Source organism: Lathamus discolor, chromosome 4 (assembly GCF_037157495.1).
Source record: "Lathamus discolor isolate bLatDis1 chromosome 4, bLatDis1.hap1, whole genome shotgun sequence".
In the NCBI taxonomy this organism is placed as follows: Eukaryota; Metazoa; Chordata; class Aves; order Psittaciformes; family Psittacidae; genus Lathamus; species Lathamus discolor.
In genome coordinates this window covers 2,545,757-2,555,089 of record NC_088887.1, presented here as the reverse complement: position 1 = coordinate 2,555,089, position 9,333 = coordinate 2,545,757, and the positions used below count along the sequence as shown (strand labels likewise).

General features: G+C 37.5%; 1 long non-coding RNA gene across 2 annotated transcripts in view; it reads left to right on the top strand.

Moving 5' to 3' along the window:
• The first annotated feature begins 408 nt into the window (after positions 1-408).
• LOC136012907 (uncharacterized) overlaps positions 409-9,333 on the top strand; it is a 309,517-nt gene continuing 300,592 nt past the window's right edge. For both annotated transcript variants that reach the window (XR_010612062.1, XR_010612061.1), the window contains exons 1-2: positions 409-451; positions 545-672. This is a non-coding gene — a long non-coding RNA (uncharacterized LOC136012907). The remainder of the gene's footprint in view (positions 452-544; positions 673-9,333) is intronic.

The following is a 9,333-nucleotide window of genomic DNA, read 5'->3' as shown; positions in this document are numbered from 1 at the left end:
AAATGAATTTTAGGTGAATGTATTAAAGCATCTTGTCATTTTTATTGCCACTGTTTTTTATAAGATTTTTTCTCAAGGAAATTAATACAAATAGAAACAATGATGATTATTCACTTACATGTGAAAGCGGAGTCATAGGAGAAGGGATGTAGCTTTTGGGGCCTTTTACTGTATTACAATAGATAAGATACGGGGAGTGGGTATATCTGAAATGTGGGAACTTCCTCTTTCCCTAGAGACCAATGCTTTACTTCTTACTTTAGTATTGTTTTGTCAGTAAGTACATAAAAGAATTGTGTCATGGCTCTGAGTGCACTAATAGGATTTAATTGCCCTAATCAATTGCACCTGGGGCACCACACCCGCATCCTGTCCGGAGCCATTTTAGTTCCATCACAGGCAGGAGTTCCTTTTTGAAGCTGTGTCTGTGCCCAGGTCAGTTCTTGAACTGGTATTTGTCTTTTTGGGCTGTCTTGAGCCTGAATGCCTGTGTTTGCCCATCACTGAATTGTTAATGGGCTCTGTTGTTCTTTGACTTGTTTAGCTTATTCTGCTCAGACCCACTGGGAGAATGCCCTGTTGAGGGTTGCCTGTGGCTTCCAGTTCTTCTGTGCTTGTGGACAGACCTGTTCCTGTGCCTTTGTGATTGAGCTGTCAGCAAATACTCCAAAGGTAAGTAAACTTGTGTGCTTTCTTTCCAAGTATGCTGTGTGTATTTTGCTTTTAATACCTTTTGAAATGCTTGTAATCAATGCTCCTGTTTAACTTTAAATTATTTCACGTGACTCCAAGAATTTAACCACATGAAATAGGGTTTATTTGAGAGGGCTACCATCTCCTGAGTGTAAGCAGCTGCTCTGCCTCTTCAGACTTCTGAGGTTGACTGCATTAAGCATGTACTTCTGACTGTAGCATCTGGAGAGCCAACTCGAAGCGCAAAACAAATGTGAGGTCAGGGCTGAAGAGCCACAAAAAACAGTAGGAGAGTGCTTTGGCTTGAGGCATGGCTTGGGCTGGTTATGTGCAAGCAGAAGCTATATCTCCCTTCCTACTTGCCTGTGGCTCTGTAATTCTTTAGTTTACCTGGTGAAGTGCATGATTGTGTTCACTGTCATGCTCGAAGGCTTTGTGTGAGTGATAATTTGGGGGTGAGAGCATGGTAAGGATCAAAATGTAATCTCTTTTGAAACAAAGGAGCTCTTTGGCTATTTGGTCTGTCTGGATTGGAGGCCTGCCTTGCAGTCAAGGATAGCCTTACCATGTTGTCTGCTTTCTTTAGCCTCCCATTTTAGTCTTTATTGGTCCTAGTGGAAAGGGGCATCTGAAATATCCTCATAATGCAGGTATGAAAATACCTTTGTCTTCAGTTTGTTCTTAACACAATTGAACTGTGTTGTAATGATTTTAAAAGACAGTTTCTATCCTTACAAGAAGAAATGGCTACTTACCAAAAAGCCCTTCCTTGGAAGGAGAATTGAAGGAAAAAGCTGCTGCTGGAAAAGTTAGAGTGAACCTTTTTGTGGACTTTAAAGTGGTTCTTGCATCCTGTTCCTATTGCCTAATCCATGTTAATAGGTGCTAGCAGGTTAATGTAGAGGGGTTTTCACTGACAAGAGACAGAAGATATTTTTCCATTGGATAGCCTATAGATTTCCCCCATCCAAGGGGGAAATGAAGCATGCAGTGAGTGATGACTTTCAGCATATGACAATACTTGTACACTAGTAAGGCACATAAACCTAGGAAAAAACAAGAAACTGTTGGGTTGGGAGTAGCTTATTGCATGTGATCAGTAACAAGTGTGCTCTGTGGCTAGTTGTTGCACAGCTGTGTAGCTGTGTGTTCTACATTCTGGTTTTGTGCTTGATCCAGAGACTTCCATGACTTCGGTTGTTCTCCATCCCTGGTGGTGTTATCAAGGCAAACTGGCTTATGTGCATAATGTCAAGGTGATGGCAAAATGCTCCTAGTATCCCCAGTGAAATAGTATTTAGCCCACACAATAACAGTTTCATATAAACCTAATGTTTTTAATTCAATTTCAACCCATTTCTGCTTTCCTTTGAGGGAATATTTTGAAGAAGTCTGCTATCTGATTTTTTTCCCCCTCTAGGAACCTTGAGGTATTTTATTATACATTATAAGAGAGCCCATCTTTTGTTTGCATTTATTCTCCTTAAACACTGTTCTGAAGCTGAGTTACAAATGTAAAAATGGAAGGCTTGGGAAGACAATATATTTTAACGTGAAGCCTCAAGCATGAAATAAGATCCATAGTGTTTTTGTCAGGTATGTGATTTTTCTCAAGGCACTAACAGAATTTGAGTTGCTTTGAGATCTGCAGGGAGCTTTTGTGAACATACGGCTTCTTCAGGCTGAATATGCTGCTTAATCATGTGTTGCATAATAGCATTGATCTGCAAAGATTTGAACTGAGCTTTCTCTTGTGTTGTGACTCAGAGAATGTTGGCTGGTCATCATAAAGGACTATCTAAAGCAATCACAGAGACTACTTAAAACACACATCAACTTTCTATTGCTTGAAACTAACTCGTGGTTTTATTCGTGTGAGTGTGGATGATTCAAACTTCAATATGAAGAACAGGTCGTGAAAGTCAGAACCCACTGGATGAAGTACTATAAATACAGGGCTTTTTTAATTCTCAAGTTATTGCTTGCATTTGGAATTGTGTGATTTCTCCTTGGTATGTTAAACAGACCTTTATCTTGAGAAAGTAGTTGAAGTCAGGCACACAGAAATCCTACGTGTTGAGTTGTGTCTCTGACTTAGAAACTGCCTGTTAAACTTTAAACACAGCACAAATTAACTTGTGGGGCATGCTCAGGGATTTTTGTGCTAGGAAGCAGTTCTTGAGGACTCCTTAGGATAAGGGAAAAAAAGGACGCTTGCAATGCTGTGTTTAAATCAAAGAAATAGAGATACTTAGAATGGCTACATAGGTTAGTTAATGAAAGTGATATGAATATCCCACCTAAAGGACCAAATGAATATGCATTTATCTTCATGTTTCATAAGCTTTGAGTGTGCAAGGCCATTGCATGGGGCTGTTAAAATTTCTTTTCTACCCTGAATATTGTGTACATGCACAAGAGTTTAAAACAGCAGCTTTGAACCTGAGGAAAGCATATGCTGTTGAAGAGCTATTTCAGTTGTATGTGGCTTCATGGAAAATAACTTCGTTAGTTTATCTACACTCTTCCGATGAATATTCTGATGGATCTGAGGGGTTTTGTTAACAATTTTATAATTAAACCCAAGAAAATAGGTTATCTTATAGCATAATTCTAATCTAATAGCATAATTCATAGTAACAAAAACTTTGTGTTGCTATGAAGACACTGAGTATTGATTCTAGGTAGCACCTTGATACATTAATCTTTTGTTTCCTATACTGCAACAAAATTCAATGGATATGTGGTGATATTGCTGATCTGTGGCTTTCCCTTTGCTTGCCCTAATTTAGACCAATCACAACGCTTAGACTGTAGTTTCAATATTAAAGAAGTGATAAGGTAATTCTTTTAATTTTTCAGCTTTGTGTTAACACTTGATAAATTTGAATATGTTCCAAGGCTGTAACCCGATAGCACCTATGGGTGTTTTCATACTTAGAAACAGCAAGGCAATTGAATAAATCAGTATCTGGCCTGCATCTCACCGTACACGAGCTGTGAGTTCATATGTGTCTGCTTCATGCAGATAAAAGCAACTACATAGAAAAATTGTCCTGGCAGAATAATGTAGAATATTTTCCTGGTTTTGATGCTTCTCAAGTGTGAAATACATCTTGATTGCATTAAGATATGTTTATTTGCTGTTTTGTAGTTACTGCTAAGTAGCTTATCTCAGAAGCAGACCACCTGGTATCTTCAGCTTTATATAGACCCATATGTGTCTGTCTAGGCTGAGAAGTTGTGAGTAAGCAATGTAATTTTAATTACTTCTGTCTGTCAATAACTCATTCAAAACAAGTTTATCTCTCTTCTCTCAGTCCTTACTGAACTCTTTGTCCTTTGCTATTTTTGCCTTAGGTTTAAGTGCACTAATCTCCCTGTTTACTATAAAACCTGCTGTAAAACTATTATGTATTTTAACTTAAAAATCACTAGTTTTCCATCAAAAAAAAGAAAAAACATGTGTTAACAGGCTGAGCAATTGTTGATAATTACAGGTTGTTAAAAAAATATATGCAAAATTACATGTCTGTGTTTTACTTAAATGCTTTATGTATATATTAGGAGATGCTTGTATCTTCTAAGCCTTAATGTGTTCAGTTATACCTAAGCAACAGGTAAAATGATAGTATTGGAAGGCACATGTTCATGAGAAATAACCATGTAGTTTGTCTTATTTGCTAGTGTATAATGCTGACCTGTAAGTGCTGAGTCACATGCTAGCGTCTGCTGCGTAAGGAACAAGCTAGTATAAAGTTACCTTTGAAATCGCAGCAGAGATGACTTTGGTTTTAGAGAATCTATTTCTCTATGCTACTTTGCTTCTTGGGTATTAAATTTTGAGCTTTGTTTTGGGAGCCTCCATATTAATCTCTAATAAAAATATTTGCCTCTAGAACTTTCGTATTCGCAACCACCTAGTGCTTAGTGATGAAATAAGGATAATTATGCAGCCAAAATGTATATATTTAGGGTTGAGTCAGACATGAGGACTGCTGTAGGAACATTAGGCCTTTTTTTCTGTTTGGCACTGTTGATATAGGAGGTTTTAAGGCAGGGTATAGTGGAAGAAGATGCCCAGTGAAGATTTGATGCTACAACAGGTTCATTGAGCAATTAGAGCTGTGAAAGAAACTGGAATGAAGTGGACCTTTTCCAATGTGAATTTTTTTTACTTCAGTGGCATTGATCTCGCTTGGTTTGTGAGACTGTTTACTCTTGTCCAGTTAATATGTGAAACAGATCTGATAGTGGTTTTGAATGTCACAAAAGAAAAGAAAAAGTCTGGTTTTCTTGTGCTTTCAGTATTGGAAAATATTCTGCTCTTCTTCTGATGTCTTAATTCAAAATTGCAGCAAGACCCAAAGAATAACTTTACTAAATAAAAATGGACATAATGACACAAACATTGCATAGTCACCTTGCCTTGTAAGTAATTGCTAACAGAAACTTAAGTCCTTCCAGTTGGTCTGTTTCCTACCAAAAGAACTTGTCTTATAAGTGAGTCAATAGGGCCCAAATTAAGTTGACTAGTATCAGAGATCACAAGTTGCGTTTGGATGGCGAGTACTTGGGTGACCACATAATGGGTCTTTTTGTTCTGCATCTTTGGTTTTTGTTTATTAAATAGTTAACTAATAGTGCAAGTTATTCTATAGTTGTCATCCATTACGATTTCAACGCGCTTCTTAGTTAATTATCTTATCCACATCCTAAGCACAGCCTGGAGGTCCAAACTTTATTACCATTGCATGGTTTGAACACATTGCAAAGGCTACTTGGCCACTTACCCGTTTGCATGTTCGCACCATGCAGTAGTCTGTTAAAAAAGGTGACTACATGTAACATGGGTAGAATGAATTCAGTCTTTCAGTCTAGGTGTACTGGAAATAGCTAATACACAATATTACTCTTTCAAGTGCACCTTCAAGCCCTCTCTACTTTCAGGTGAGCTGCTAAAGTTATCAGCTTTCTATGTTTGTCCTGCACAACATTGCTTATACCTACGATAGGCTCTATAAACGAGGTAAGAAAGCACTGTAACCATAGTGTCAGAAGTATGTAGTGCTGCAGCTGGGTAGGTGGGGGTGAGCAGTGTACCTCTTCCAGAAAGACCTGCCCAAGGCTGGGGTGAGTCAATAAAGGGCAGTAGGGGAAGTAGTTTTAATGCCTTCACGATAACCAGGTGAATAGCACGGCCTTCCAAAACCCTGTCTTGCGCAAAAATGTTTGAAATTAACCAACAGCCGTCTCACAGAATTGTTTTAATAAGCAGAAAGTTATTCTGGTTGAAAAGCTTTATTGGGCCCCCTATCAAGGGCTGAGAGTGTGATTGCTGTAACCTCTGATGTTTTATGTGAATAGAAAATCTTATTAATTCAGTAAATGTTTTGTAAATAGATTGGGTCTAATAGCTTTTGACATGCCTTATGTGAAAAGGAAACAATTAAAATAATTGCGCACTTGTTCATTTGATTTTTGTCAAGATGTTGATAATGGGATTAGTTTAGTGTGCTGCTGCTGGGTTTTAGTGAACTGGCATCGTTCCTTCAGTTCATCGTAGTGGGTTGCTTACCCTCCTAGCAACCGATTAGAGCAGCCGATGCATCTTGTTTCCAGTGTTTGGAAGAAGAATCTGTAGACATCAGCAATGAACATGTCAGTGCCATGAGAAAATCATAATTGTAATATCCTGCTGGAATATGGGTGAATATCATGTTAGAATTTGGTGTTAATGGGTTTCTTGCCTCTCTTTTGAGTTGTTGAAGTACAATTAACTGTTTTCATATGATGTCTTTTTTTCTTTAATTTCTATTTTGGAACAGTTATATCAGTGGTGTGGACAGGAAGAGATGTAAATCAAGTATGAAGATATAAAATTAGTGTTGCATGTAACATAATGCACAAGTAGTTTTTATTCTAGAAAAACACAGAAGGCTGTAGATAAACACAACTTTCTAAAAGTGCTCCAGATGGAAATACTGAGAACTACAGAACTGAGGCCGATATAGCATGTGAGGCTTAGTAGTAGAAATTACCAAGAATAGTAGTTTAATAGTAATGAAAGAATAGAATTGGTAGACATAGGCATATAAAATGGGGTGAAGTTGTGTAAAAGAAGTTGATTTTTGGAAAGCTACTGGCATTCTTGGAGGGTTCTCATAGTACCAATTGCCTTACCGTGATAGATCAAATGTGATATGTTTTCAGGTCAGACAAGTGGCATGTTAGGGAGGATGAAAGTGAGATGGGCCAAAAGAAGTAACGGGAATTAAATATGATGAAATGGATGCCTTCCTACTTTGAGAAGTCTTGTGTGTTATTGTGCATTACCTAAAAATGTTGGTAGTGTCAACAGGAAAACAAATTAAATACCAGAATCAAAAGGAAAGGGATAAATGTATTTTCTATTTTATTTGATGTGTGTCTTATTACATACTCCGGTCTTGAACATGGTTTGGGCCTCTATCGGCTCTGTCTTTACAAATGAAAGAAGACCTTAAGATAAAGAAAAGGGCAATTGTCAGAGAACGAAGTCAAACACTCAAGTTAATTCAGAATGGCATTGAGTATCTTAATGGAGTTTAAGTATATAGGTGTAACTAGTTTGGATATGGCTTTACTTAGGCTACTATTCAGTTAACTATTCGCTAGAAAGAAAAGGTGATCATTCCTTGTACTAGAGATTATTCCATGTACATGTACTCTATGTACACTTGCTCGACCCATAATGTTTGTTTCAAAATTAGTTGATGTTTGGTGTTGGAGAGATGTTAAGTTTGCCTCGATGCAGAAGTTACTATGGGCTTACAGTGAATATGTGAGCTGTAAATCATTTACTTGGTTTAGCTGACTAAAGAGAGTTGGAAATTTTTTGTAGGATATCTATTCTTTATGCTAGCTGTCTGATAGCCACGTGGAAACTCTTCTAATACCAAGGTCTTGTTAATCAGCAGGAAGCAGAGCAGTGTTCAGATTGCTCTAATTTGAATGAGTCATTGCAGCAGATTTGTTTGGCGTAGCCTATACACAGCAGTGCTAAGGTGGAAATGCAGATACTGATGTCAGACATCCTTTGCTCTTGGGTACTTTTACTTTCAGACAAGGCTGAATCTTTTTAAATCTGACAGTTTAAGTACTGCTCCCTCTTCATTCCCCATGTCTTGGTGGCAGTAAAGTTTATACCTAATTAGGTTTATTATACATTGTGCAAAACTAAATCGTATCAGCAGCTCTGATATTAGATCAAGATCTTAAAAGCATCATTTATGGATATTCCTTTAGGTAGTTGGAAACAGTAGCTTTTTTGCTTTTACAAAATGTCAGACTTGGTATGTGACAAAAAAATCTATTGGACAGAATACTGGCTCATAAAAAGCCATGACTTTAAATCTTCTATGTGCATGGTAGCTAGTATAATTGATACAGAGCATTAAAAAGTTGTATTATGGTTAATATCAGAATTTATTCAGTGAGCAAATTGAAATTACTGCATTCAAAAAGGTTTCAGGTGGGTGAGAAAAATATAAAGCATGGAGTTTTTTAGCTCTGTTTTGCTTTGGATGATTACAGTGACTTGGAAGCTACTGTAGCCTTTCAACTATGAATGTTCGTACATGTGACCTAAAATGCAGAATAATTCCATGCACTATGGCCCTGACTGGAATGATTCTTGTGAACTAATAATGCACAGCCTGGTATTTGCCTTGTAATGCTGTCATGTTTTGTTGCTATGTGAGAGAAAGCAGCAACTTTCTAATTTAAGTCTAACATTCGGATACCATTCTTCTTTTGTTCTTAACTTAGGTCCTTGACTAATCAGGCACAGCCAGATCATTTGACTTGGCTGAAAGTTACTGTAATTTACTGGCTGCTTATTATAGTGCAATAAAACTGCATATTACTAGCACTTCTCATAAATGTGTAGCCTATTATATTTCATAATTATTGTATTTGATTAAAATATGGTAAATCTTTTAATGGAAACTTTCCACTGAAGGCTATGGGAGAAGTAAAAACAGTAGGGAGCCAAGGGAAAGCTGTTACTGAAGGGTTTTATGTGGTTCTAGCTGGGGGGATTAGGTAGCACTTCCAAAAGTTGATGGATTACAATAAACTAATGGTGTCTGTGATAAGCCAAATCTTTGAAAGTGGGTTTATAATAACTTGCCCGCTTCTGTATTCCCTAATCTTTATTTCATGCTGAAGGGTTATGCAGCTCAGTTGCTTGTACGTTGCCATTGAAGTTGAGTTGTGGGATATGCTCACATGTTATTAACATGCCTATGTTCACCTCTGGTCTCAGCTGTTGTCTGTGCAGGTTCATGATAGGAGAGGAGAATAACTGTTGGGATGAAACAGTTGGTGGTTAAGCAAGTTGTTTGGAGGACTCAATAGCCTGTGGTTAAGTTACTACAAGTTTTCCTTTGAAGCTCAACTCATGTCTTGAGTTAAACACCTTCTGATAACTCTGAAGAAATATACCCCAAGTAAATAGGATGGTAATTAGTATGAAACAGTTAAATTACATGATCCTGATTTCTGTTCTAGGCTGATCTCTGACGTCTTGTATGTAGCGTAAGAATGGTCTGAATAAGTGAAGTACTGACAGTCACTAAAATAATCAGATAAATGCGT